Below are 12671 nucleotides of genomic sequence, written 5' to 3'. Positions count from 1 at the left end.
AGCATTTTTGCAAAATGCTTAAAGAGAAATGTTTCCTATTTGCTCAGGCAGGGCAAGGTTAATAGCATGAGACTCTAGCAAATATTCATCCACTACTGCAAAGAGAAAATTGATATTGGCTTTGAAATGCATACTGCAATACTACTTTAAAAAAGCACCAATGAAAGGGCTCGTCCGGGATTTGAACCCGGGACCTCTCGCACCCAAAGCGAGAATCATACCCCTAGACCAACGAGCCTTCGAAAGGCCCGCACCTCTGAAAAGCTAATACCAGCTCTAAGCACGCAATGAAGATCATGCTGGGGACTTTTTCATGCTTGGTCTGTGAATATACATGAAATTCAGTGTCAACTTACCCTTTCTCAAATGATATCACTATCATTTATAAGTGTCCCTTTTTATTTTGTCCCAGCATTGGACACGTCTTACAGAAAGTCAGCACTTATTTATCTATTTCTGCATTGGCTAGACCCTAAAGAGAAAGAATAAAAAGCTGTTCATAGCAACATAAGAAACACATGTTGCATTTTCTCTCAAATGCTTATTCCCTTTGTGCAAATCGGAATGCCAAGGTGAATAACTGGGCCACAGATTCTGGCTAATTATCTTTCCCTTGAATGCAAGTAGCAATAAAAACGGCCTAATGCAGGACTAAAGCATTCCATGCAAGCCTCTAACATCATAACATAACTGAGCTGCTGGTAGCAAGCTAAGCAATACCTTCCCAAAATGAGAAGTACATGTGCTAATCCGCTCAATCAGCGCTCGATCAGGCTCGATCAGGCGAGATATAGAAAAGGTGGAAAGGGTCCAAATGGCTGTCCCTTCCTTTTTAGGGTGGGTCCTTCTGACTATCATAGGATTGCTTGTAAGAGTGGCCAGGGTCAGAGAAAAAACTTTCAACCCTTCTTAGTGTTCTATCCAGAAGCAGGCATTTTCTGGGCCTTTAATTTCAGGCTTTTCCCAGCAGTCTCTGTTCTGCCTATGTAAATTAACAAAAGCAGTGCTTATTCATCACTTACTCTAATGTCCTTACTGTCCAGAAAGCTCTGCCTAAGTATGCTTTTTTTCTTTTTCAGTGAAATTCTAAATGTTTTTTCTGCCCAGTCTATGGCAGTAGAATGCTGCTTATGATGCCACATTTTGTTGAATCACCAAGGTACAACTACAGAGGAATATATGAGTCTGAACGACATGGAACTCTTAGCTAACACATCACAATGTGTGATGCTTGCCAACCAAGCACTAGATTCTGGAGCGCTGATGATCAGAACATTCTGCTCCTGAAGGAAAGGAAAGACAGCTTGATGGAAAATAAAGTCTCAGTTTATAGTAACGCTCTCTCTCTCCCAATATCTATCTATCTATCTATCTATCTATCTATCTATCTATCTATCTATCTATCTATCTATCTATCTATCTTTATATATGGATACCTGCGTACACATACATATAGATATGCCATGCATTCCTTTAGATTTGTTCCAACCTCTTACCATTTATTTGAGAATCCCTACTTTTCAAGTGACTGCAAATGAAGTCATTTCCGGCACTTTTTGGCCGGTGCAAGGTAACAAAAACACATGACAACTTTTAATAAAAATCATTGGTCTCTTTGTTAACGCGCACTGTCAAACATGGGGCTTTCACACGTCAGGTAAACATGATAACCAATACACAACAGAAGCAGATGTAGATTGCTTATCAATGCCGGGATAGAACAGTTGTGAATTGAGTAGAAGAAGGGCCCCTGAATTGATACTTATTATATACAGCCTGTAAGATAATGAAAAATGCAGGCTAGGAAAGGAGATGCAAATATCAATGTATTAGAAAAATACATAAAGAGGAGTGATTTGCTTTTATTCATTCAAGGCTAGAAAAAATCAACATACTATTGCAAGCATTCATACACCACCAAATAGAAATAAACAATTCTGACATTAAACGTAAAGGTGACGATGCATTTGTATCATCACCTTGAGAAGGGTCACCGAGGAATTGAGCCCAGGGCTTCTGCACTTAAACACCAGAAACACTCCACTAAACTAAGATGCCTGTTGGTGCCAACAATTCCCAAAGTTAATGCGTGTTCTAGGTGAGCAATGAACAGAATGCAGGGCTCTTTTCAAAGCGAGGTCTGTGAATCAACAGATACATCCACATGCCAATTACTTTAGTGTTTTTAAGAGAATTCACTTTCTTGGAACGAGTCTGCATGAAACCATCTTCAGGGCCTGGACAATTTCATGGCAAAACGGCACCTCTCAACATTGCAGCCAAGACAATATAACAACTGTTTCTGCCCGGTTTCGAACCGGGGACCTTTCGCGTGTGAGGCGAACGTGATAACCACTACACTACAGAAACAGATGTCTACAGTTGATTCTTCTGTGATGAAACTTCTCAAAACAGGCTATTCCAAGGGCCTCTGGTTTTAGATTTCTTTCATGCAACCTTCCCAGACAGCCCTAGCTGAACGCTTGTATATGCCATGCAAGTTCAGCATTTTTGCAAAATGCTTAAAGAGAAATGTTTCCTATTTGCTCAGGCAGGGCAAGGTTAATAGCATGAGACTCTAGCAAATATTCATCCACTACTGCAAAGAGAAAATTGATATTGGCTTTGAAATGCATACTGCAATACTACTTTAAAAAAGCACCAATGAAAGGGCTCGTCCGGGATTTGAACCCGGGACCTCTCGCACCCAAAGCGAGAATCATACCCCTAGACCAACGAGCCTTCGAAAGGCCCGCACCTCTGAAAAGCTAATACCAGCTCTAAGCACGCAATGAAGATCATGCTGGGGACTTTTTCATGCTTGGTCTGTGAATATACATGAAATTCAGTGTCAACTTACCCTTTCTCAAATGATATCACTATCATTTATAAGTGTCCCTTTTTATTTTGTCCCAGCATTGGACACGTCTTACAGAAAGTCAGCACTTATTTATCTATTTCTGCATTGGCTAGACCCTAAAGAGAAAGAATAAAAAGCTGTTCATAGCAACATAAGAAACACATGTTGCATTTTCTCTCAAATGCTTATTCCCTTTGTGCAAATCGGAATGCCAAGGTGAATAACTGGGCCACAGATTCTGGCTAATTATCTTTCCCTTGAATGCAAGTAGCAATAAAAACGGCCTAATGCAGGACTAAAGCATTCCATGCAAGCCTCTAACATCATAACATAACTGAGCTGCTGGTAGCAAGCTAAGCAATACCTTCCCAAAATGAGAAGTACATGTGCTAATCCGCTCAATCAGCGCTCGATCAGGCTCGATCAGGCGAGATATAGAAAAGGTGGAAAGGGTCCAAATGGCTGTCCCTTCCTTTTTAGGGTGGGTCCTTCTGACTATCATAGGATTGCTTGTAAGAGTGGCCAGGGTCAGAGAAAAAACTTTCAACCCTTCTTAGTGTTCTATCCAGAAGCAGGCATTTTCTGGGCCTTTAATTTCAGGCTTTTCCCAGCAGTCTCTGTTCTGCCTATGTAAATTAACAAAAGCAGTGCTTATTCATCACTTACTCTAATGTCCTTACTGTCCAGAAAGCTCTGCCTAAGTATGCTTTTTTTCTTTTTCAGTGAAATTCTAAATGTTTTTTCTGCCCAGTCTATGGCAGTAGAATGCTGCTTATGATGCCACATTTTGTTGAATCACCAAGGTACAACTACAGAGGAATATATGAGTCTGAACGACATGGAACTCTTAGCTAACACATCACAATGTGTGATGCTTGCCAACCAAGCACTAGATTCTGGAGCGCTGATGATCAGAACATTCTGCTCCTGAAGGAAAGGAAAGACAGCTTGATGGAAAATAAAGTCTCAGTTTATAGTAACGCTCTCTCTCTCCCAATATCTATCTATCTATCTATCTATCTATCTATCTATCTATCTATCTATCTATCTATCTATCTATCTATCTATCTATCTATCTATCTATCTATCTATCTATCTATCTATCTATCTATCTATCTATCTATCTATCTATCTATCTATCTATCTATCTATCTATCTATCTATCTATCTATCTTTATATATGGATACCTGCGTACACATACATATAGATATGCCATGCATTCCTTTAGATTTGTTCCAACCTCTTACCATTTATTTGAGAATCCCTACTTTTCAAGTGACTGCAAATGAAGTCATTTCCGGCACTTTTTGGCCGGTGCAAGGTAACAAAAACACATGACAACTTTTAATAAAAATCATTGGTCTCTTTGTTAACGCGCACTGTCAAACATGGGGCTTTCACACGTCAGGTAAACATGATAACCAATACACAACAGAAGCAGATGTAGATTGCTTATCAATGCCGGGATAGAACAGTTGTGAATTGAGTAGAAGAAGGGCCCCTGAATTGATACTTATTATATACAGCCTGTAAGATAATGAAAAATGCAGGCTAGGAAAGGAGATGCAAATATCAATGTATTAGAAAAATACATAAAGAGGAGTGATTTGCTTTTATTCATTCAAGGCTAGAAAAAATCAACATACTATTGCAAGCATTCATACACCACCAAATAGAAATAAACAATTCTGACATTAAACGTAAAGGTGACGATGCATTTGTATCATCACCTTGAGAAGGGTCACCGAGGAATTGAGCCCAGGGCTTCTGCACTTAAACACCAGAAACACTCCACTAAACTAAGATGCCTGTTGGTGCCAACAATTCCCAAAGTTAATGCGTGTTCTAGGTGAGCAATGAACAGAATGCAGGGCTCTTTTCAAAGCGAGGTCTGTGAATCAACAGATACATCCACATGCCAATTACTTTAGTGTTTTTAAGAGAATTCACTTTCTTGGAACGAGTCTGCATGAAACCATCTTCAGGGCCTGGACAATTTCATGGCAAAACGGCACCTCTCAACATTGCAGCCAAGACAATATAACAACTGTTTCTGCCCGGTTTCGAACCGGGGACCTTTCGCGTGTGAGGCGAACGTGATAACCACTACACTACAGAAACAGATGTCTACAGTTGATTCTTCTGTGATGAAACTTCTCAAAACAGGCTATTCCAAGGGCCTCTGGTTTTAGATTTCTTTCATGCAACCTTCCCAGACAGCCCTAGCTGAACGCTTGTATATGCCATGCAAGTTCAGCATTTTTGCAAAATGCTTAAAGAGAAATGTTTCCTATTTGCTCAGGCAGGGCAAGGTTAAAAGCATGAGACTCTAGCAAATATTCATCCACTACTGCAAAGAGAAAATTGATATTGGCTTTGAAATGCATACTGCAATACTACTTTAAAAAAGCACCAATGAAAGGGCTCGTCCGGGATTTGAACCCGGGACCTCTCGCACCCAAAGCGAGAATCATACCCCTAGACCAACGAGCCTTCGAAAGGCCCGCACCTCTGAAAAGCTAATACCAGCTCTAAGCACGCAATGAAGATCATGCTGGGGACTTTTTCATGCTTGGTCTGTGAATATACATGAAATTCAGTGTCAACTTACCCTTTCTCAAATGATATCACTATCATTTATAAGTGTCCCTTTTTATTTTGTCCCAGCATTGGACACGTCTTACAGAAAGTCAGCACTTATTTATCTATTTCTGCATTGGCTAGACCCTAAAGAGAAAGAATAAAAAGCTGTTCATAGCAACATAAGAAACACATGTTGCATTTTCTCTCAAATGCTTATTCCCTTTGTGCAAATCGGAATGCCAAGGTGAATAACTGGGCCACAGATTCTGGCTAATTATCTTTCCCTTGAATGCAAGTAGCAATAAAAACGGCCTAATGCAGGACTAAAGCATTCCATGCAAGCCTCTAACATCATAACATAACTGAGCTGCTGGTAGCAAGCTAAGCAATACCTTCCCAAAATGAGAAGTACATGTGCTAATCCGCTCAATCAGCGCTCGATCAGGCTCGATCAGGCGAGATATAGAAAAGGTGGAAAGGGTCCAAATGGCTGTCCCTTCCTTTTTAGGGTGGGTCCTTCTGACTATCATAGGATTGCTTGTAAGAGTGGCCAGGGTCAGAGAAAAAACTTTCAACCCTTCTTAGTGTTCTATCCAGAAGCAGGCATTTTCTGGGCCTTTAATTTCAGGCTTTTCCCAGCAGTCTCTGTTCTGCCTATGTAAATTAACAAAAGCAGTGCTTATTCATCACTTACTCTAATGTCCTTACTGTCCAGAAAGCTCTGCCTAAGTATGCTTTTTTTCTTTTTCAGTGAAATTCTAAATGTTTTTTCTGCCCAGTCTATGGCAGTAGAATGCTGCTTATGATGCCACATTTTGTTGAATCACCAAGGTACAACTACAGAGGAATATATGAGTCTGAACGACATGGAACTCTTAGCTAACACATCACAATGTGTGATGCTTGCCAACCAAGCACTAGATTCTGGAGCGCTGATGATCAGAACATTCTGCTCCTGAAGGAAAGGAAAGACAGCTTGATGGAAAATAAAGTCTCAGTTTATAGTAACGCTCTCTCTCTCCCAATATCTATCTATCTATCTATCTATCTATCTATCTATCTATCTATCTATCTATCTATCTATCTATCTATCTATCTATCTATCTATCTATCTATCTATCTATCTATCTATCTATCTATCTATCTATCTATCTATCTATCTATCTATCTATCTATCTATCTATCTATCTATCTATCTATCTATCTATCTATCTATCTTTATATATGGATACCTGCGTACACATACATATAGATATGCCATGCATTCCTTTAGATTTGTTCCAACCTCTTACCATTTATTTGAGAATCCCTACTTTTCAAGTGACTGCAAATGAAGTCATTTCCGGCACTTTTTGGCCAGTGCAAGGTAACAAAAACACATGACAACTTTTAATAAAAATCATTGGTCTCTTTGTTAACGCGCACTGTCAAACATGGGGCTTTCACACGTCAGGTAAACATGATAACCAATACACAACAGAAGCAGATGTAGATTGCTTATCAATGCCGGGATAGAACAGTTGTGAATTGAGTAGAAGAAGGGCCCCTGAATTGATACTTATTATATACAGCCTGTAAGATAATGAAAAATGCAGGCTAGGAAAGGAGATGCAAATATCAATGTATTAGAAAAATACATAAAGAGGAGTGATTTGCTTTTATTCATTCAAGGCTAGAAAAAATCAACATACTATTGCAAGCATTCATACACCACCAAATAGAAATAAACAATTCTGACATTAAACGTAAAGGTGACGATGCATTTGTATCATCACCTTGAGAAGGGTCACCGAGGAATTGAGCCCAGGGCTTCTGCACTTAAACACCAGAAACACTCCACTAAACTAAGATGCCTGTTGGTGCCAACAATTCCCAAAGTTAATGCGTGTTCTAGGTGAGCAATGAACAGAATGCAGGGCTCTTTTCAAAGCGAGGTCTGTGAATCAACAGATACATCCACATGCCAATTACTTTAGTGTTTTTAAGAGAATTCACTTTCTTGGAACGAGTCTGCATGAAACCATCTTCAGGGCCTGGACAATTTCATGGCAAAACGGCACCTCTCAACATTGCAGCCAAGACAATATAACAACTGTTTCTGCCCGGTTTCGAACCGGGGACCTTTCGCGTGTGAGGCGAATGTGATAACCACTACACTACAGAAACAGATGTCTACAGTTGATTCTTCTGTGATGAAACTTCTCAAAACAGGCTATTCCAAGGGCCTCTGGTTTTAGATTTCTTTCATGCAACCTTCCCAGACAGCCCTAGCTGAACGCTTGTATATGCCATGCAAGTTCAGCATTTTTGCAAAATGCTTAAAGAGAAATGTTTCCTATTTGCTCAGGCAGGGCAAGGTTAAAAGCATGAGACTCTAGCAAATATTCATCCACTACTGCAAAGAGAAAATTGATATTGGCTTTGAAATGCATACTGCAATACTACTTTAAAAAAGCACCAATGAAAGGGCTCGTCCGGGATTTGAACCCGGGACCTCTCGCACCCAAAGCGAGAATCATACCCCTAGACCAACGAGCCTTCGAAAGGCCCGCACCTCTGAAAAGCTAATACCAGCTCTAAGCACGCAATGAAGATCATGCTGGGGACTTTTTCATGCTTGGTCTGTGAATATACATGAAATTCAGTGTCAACTTACCCTTTCTCAAATGATATCACTATCATTTATAAGTGTCCCCTTTTATTTTGTCCCAGCATTGGACACGTCTTACAGAAAGTCAGCACTTATTTATCTATTTCTGCATTGGCTAGACCCTAAAGAGAAAGAATAAAAAGCTGTTCATAGCAACATAAGAAACACATGTTGCATTTTCTCTCAAATGCTTATTCCCTTTGTGCAAATCGGAATGCCAAGGTGAATACCTGGGCCACAGATTCTGGCTAATTATCTTTCCCTTGAATGCAAGTAGCAATAAAAACGGCCTAATGCAGGACTAAAGCATTCCATGCAAGCCTCTAACATCATAACATAACTGAGCTGCTGGTAGCAAGCTAAGCAATACCTTCCCAAAATGAGAAGTACATGTGCTAATCCGCTCAATCAGCGCTCGATCAGGCTCGATCAGGCGAGATATAGAAAAGGTGGAAAGGGTCCAAATGGCTGTCCCTTCCTTTTTAGGGTGGGTCCTTCTGACTATCATAGGATTGCTTGTAAGAGTGGCCAGGGTCAGAGAAAAAACTTTCAACCCTTCTTAGTGTTCTATCCAGAAGCAGGCATTTTCTGGGCCTTTAATTTCAGGCTTTTCCCAGCAGTCTCTGTTCTGCCTATGTAAATTAACAAAAGCAGTGCTTATTCATCACTTACTCTAATGTCCTTACTGTCCAGAAAGCTCTGCCTAAGTATGCTTTTTTTCTTTTTCAGTGAAATTCTAAATGTTTTTTCTGCCCAGTCTATGGCAGTAGAATGCTGCTTATGATGCCACATTTTGTTGAATCACCAAGGTACAACTACAGAGGAATATATGAGTCTGAACGACATGGAACTCTTAGCTAACACATCACAATGTGTGATGCTTGCCAACCAAGCACTAGATTCTGGAGCGCTGATGATCAGAACATTCTGCTCCTGAAGGAAAGGAAAGACAGCTTGATGGAAAATAAAGTCTCAGTTTATAGTAACGCTCTCTCTCTCCCAATATCTATCTATCTATCTATCTATCTATCTATCTATCTATCTATCTATCTATCTATCTATCTATCTATCTATCTATCTATCTATCTATCTATCTATCTATCTATCTATCTATCTATCTATCTATCTATCTATCTATCTATCTATCTATCTATCTATCTATCTATCTTTATATGGATACCTGCGTACACATACATATAGATATGCCATGCATTCCTTTAGATTTGTTCCAACCTCTTACCATTTATTTGAGAATCCCTACTTTTCAAGTGACTGCAAATGAAGTCATTTCCGGCACTTTTTGGCCGGTGCAAGGTAACAAAAACACATGACAACTTTTAATAAAAATCATTGGTCTCTTTGTTAACGCGCACTGTCAAACATGGGGCTTTCACACGTCAGGTAAACATGATAACCAATACACAACAGAAGCAGATGTAGATTGCTTATCAATGCCGGGATAGAACAGTTGTGAATTGAGTAGAAGAAGGGCCCCTGAAATGATACTTATTATATACAGCCTGTAAGATAATGAAAAATGCAGGCTAGGAAAGGAGATGCAAATATCAATGTATTAGAAAAATACATAAAGAGGAGTGATTTGCTTTTATTCATTCAAGGCTAGAAAAAATCAACATACTATTGCAAGCATTCATACACCACCAAATAGAAATAAACAATTCTGACATTAAACGTAAAGGTGACGATGCATTTGTATCATCACCTTGAGAAGGGTCACCGAGGAATTGAGCCCAGGGCTTCTGCACTTAAACACCAGAAACACTCCACTAAACTAAGATGCCTGTTGGTGCCAACAATTCCCAAAGTTAATGCGTGTTCTAGGTGAGCAATGAACAGAATGCAGGGCTCTTTTCAAAGCGAGGTCTGTGAATCAACAGATACATCCACATGCCAATTACTTTAGTGTTTTTAAGAGAATTCACTTTCTTGGAACGAGTCTGCATGAAACCATCTTCAGGGCCTGGACAATTTCATGGCAAAACGGCACCTCTCAACATTGCAGCCAAGACAATATAACAACTGTTTCTGCCCGGTTTCGAACCGGGGACCTTTCGCGTGTGAGGCGAACGTGATAACCACTACACTACAGAAACAGATGTCTACAGTTGATTCTTCTGTGATGAAACTTCTCAAAACAGGCTATTCCAAGGGCCTCTGGTTTTAGATTTCTTTCATGCAACCTTCCCAGACAGCCCTAGCTGAACGCTTGTATATGCCATGCAAGTTCAGCATTTTTGCAAAATGCTTAAAGAGAAATGTTTCCTATTTGCTCAGGCAGGGCAAGGTTAATAGCATGAGACTCTAGCAAATATTCATCCACTACTGCAAAGAGAAAATTGATATTGGCTTTGAAATGCATACTGCAATACTACTTTAAAAAAGCACCAATGAAAGGGCTCGTCCGGGATTTGAACCCGGGACCTCTCGCACCCAAAGCGAGAATCATACCCCTAGACCAACGAGCCTTCGAAAGGCCCGCACCTCTGAAAAGCTAATACCAGCTCTAAGCACGCAATGAAGATCATGCTGGGGACTTTTTCATGCTTGGTCTGTGAATATACATGAAATTCAGTGTCAACTTACCCTTTCTCAAATGATATCACTATCATTTATAAGTGTCCCTTTTTATTTTGTCCCAGCATTGGACACGTCTTACAGAAAGTCAGCACTTATTTATCTATTTCTGCATTGGCTAGACCCTAAAGAGAAAGAATAAAAAGCTGTTCATAGCAACATAAGAAACACATGTTGCATTTTCTCTCAAATGCTTATTCCCTTTGTGCAAATCGGAATGCCAAGGTGAATAACTGGGCCACAGATTCTGGCTAATTATCTTTCCCTTGAATGCAAGTAGCAATAAAAACGGCCTAATGCAGGACTAAAGCATTCCATGCAAGCCTCTAACATCATAACATAACTGAGCTGCTGGTAGCAAGCTAAGCAATACCTTCCCAAAATGAGAAGTACATGTGCTAATCCGCTCAATCAGCGCTCGATCAGGCTCGATCAGGCGAGATATAGAAAAGGTGGAAAGGGTCCAAATGGCTGTCCCTTCCTTTTTAGGGTGGGTCCTTCTGACTATCATAGGATTGCTTGTAAGAGTGGCCAGGGTCAGAGAAAAAACTTTCAACCCTTCTTAGTGTTCTATCCAGAAGCAGGCATTTTCTGGGCCTTTAATTTCAGGCTTTTCCCAGCAGTCTCTGTTCTGCCTATGTAAATTAACAAAAGCAGTGCTTATTCATCACTTACTCTAATGTCCTTACTGTCCAGAAAGCTCTGCCTAAGTATGCTTTTTTTCTTTTTCAGTGAAATTCTAAATGTTTTTTCTGCCCAGTCTATGGCAGTAGAATGCTGCTTATGATGCCACATTTTGTTGAATCACCAAGGTACAACTACAGAGGAATATATGAGTCTGAACGACATGGAACTCTTAGCTAACACATCACAATGTGTGATGCTTGCCAACCAAGCACTAGATTCTGGAGCGCTGATGATCAGAACATTCTGCTCCTGAAGGAAAGGAAAGACAGCTTGATGGAAAATAAAGTCTCAGTTTATAGTAACGCTCTCTCTCTCCCAATATCTATCTATCTATCTATCTATCTATCTATCTATCTATCTATCTATCTATCTATCTATCTATCTATCTATCTATCTATCTATCTATCTATCTATCTATCTATCTATCTATCTATCTATCTATCTATCTATCTATCTATGGATACCTGCGTACACATACATATAGATATGCCATGCATTCCTTTAGATTTGTTCCAACCTCTTACCATTTATTTGAGAATCCCTACTTTTCAAGTGACTGCAAATGAAGTCATTTCCGGCACTTTTTGGCCGGTGCAAGGTAACAAAAACACATGACAACTTTTAATAAAAATCATTGGTCTCTTTGTTAACGCGCACTGTCAAACATGGGGCTTTCACACGTCAGGTAAACATGATAACCAATACACAACAGAAGCAGATGTAGATTGCTTATCAATGCCGGGATAGAACAGTTGTGAATTGAGTAGAAGAAGGGCCCCTGAATTGATACTTATTATATACAGCCTGTAAGATAATGAAAAATGCAGGCTAGGAAAGGAGATGCAAATATCAATGATGCAAATATCAATGTATTAGAAAAATACATAAAGAGAAGTGATTTGCTTTTATTCATTCAAGGCTAGAAAAAATCAACATACTATTGCAAGCATTCATACACCACCAAATAGAAATAAACAATTCTGACATTAAACGTAAAGGTGACGATGCATTTGTATCATCACCTTGAGAAGGGTCACCGAGGAATTGAGCCCAGGGCTTCTGCACTTAAACACCAGAAACACTCCACTAAACTAAGATGCCTGTTGGTGCCAACAATTCCCAAAGTTAATGCGTGTTCTAGGTGAGCAATGAACAGAATGCAGGGCTCTTTTCAAAGCGAGGTCTGTGAATCAACAGATACATCCACATGCCAATTACTTTAGTGTTTTTAAGAGAATTCACTTTCTTGGAACGAGTCTGCATGAAACCATCTTCAGGGCCTGGACAATTTCATG

The 12671-nt window shown here is 39.8% G+C and overlaps 9 non-coding genes across 9 annotated transcripts; all 9 read right to left on the bottom strand.

Moving 5' to 3' along the window:
- Positions 1-166: 166 nt before the first annotated feature.
- On the bottom strand, positions 167-238 carry TRNAP-UGG (transfer RNA proline (anticodon UGG)). Its single transcript has one exon. It is a non-coding gene; the product is annotated as a tRNA-Pro (tRNA).
- A 2059-nt stretch (positions 239-2297) lies between these two features.
- TRNAV-CAC (transfer RNA valine (anticodon CAC)) lies at positions 2298-2370 on the bottom strand. Its single transcript has one exon. It is a non-coding gene; the product is annotated as a tRNA-Val (tRNA).
- Positions 2371-2670: 300 nt separating this feature from the next.
- On the bottom strand, positions 2671-2742 carry TRNAP-UGG (transfer RNA proline (anticodon UGG)). Its single transcript has one exon. It is a non-coding gene; the product is annotated as a tRNA-Pro (tRNA).
- Positions 2743-4909: 2167 nt separating this feature from the next.
- Positions 4910-4982, bottom strand: TRNAV-CAC (transfer RNA valine (anticodon CAC)). The gene has a single exon. It is a non-coding gene; the product is annotated as a tRNA-Val (tRNA).
- Positions 4983-5282: 300 nt separating this feature from the next.
- TRNAP-UGG (transfer RNA proline (anticodon UGG)) lies at positions 5283-5354 on the bottom strand. The gene has a single exon. It is a non-coding gene; the product is annotated as a tRNA-Pro (tRNA).
- Positions 5355-7537: 2183 nt separating this feature from the next.
- TRNAV-CAC (transfer RNA valine (anticodon CAC)) lies at positions 7538-7610 on the bottom strand. The gene has a single exon. It is a non-coding gene; the product is annotated as a tRNA-Val (tRNA).
- A 300-nt stretch (positions 7611-7910) lies between these two features.
- On the bottom strand, positions 7911-7982 carry TRNAP-UGG (transfer RNA proline (anticodon UGG)). Its single transcript has one exon. It is a non-coding gene; the product is annotated as a tRNA-Pro (tRNA).
- Positions 7983-10135: 2153 nt separating this feature from the next.
- On the bottom strand, positions 10136-10208 carry TRNAV-CAC (transfer RNA valine (anticodon CAC)). The gene has a single exon. It is a non-coding gene; the product is annotated as a tRNA-Val (tRNA).
- Positions 10209-10508: 300 nt separating this feature from the next.
- TRNAP-UGG (transfer RNA proline (anticodon UGG)) lies at positions 10509-10580 on the bottom strand. The gene has a single exon. It is a non-coding gene; the product is annotated as a tRNA-Pro (tRNA).
- Between the last annotated feature and the right edge of the window lie 2091 nt (positions 10581-12671).

The sequence above is a fragment of the Lissotriton vulgaris genome, unplaced genomic scaffold (assembly GCF_964263255.1).
Source record: "Lissotriton vulgaris unplaced genomic scaffold, aLisVul1.2 SCAFFOLD_595, whole genome shotgun sequence".
NCBI classification, from domain to species: Eukaryota; Metazoa; Chordata; class Amphibia; order Caudata; family Salamandridae; genus Lissotriton; species Lissotriton vulgaris.
The sequence above is the reverse complement of the archived record's forward strand: the minus strand, read 5'-3'. Positions and strand labels throughout refer to the sequence as shown.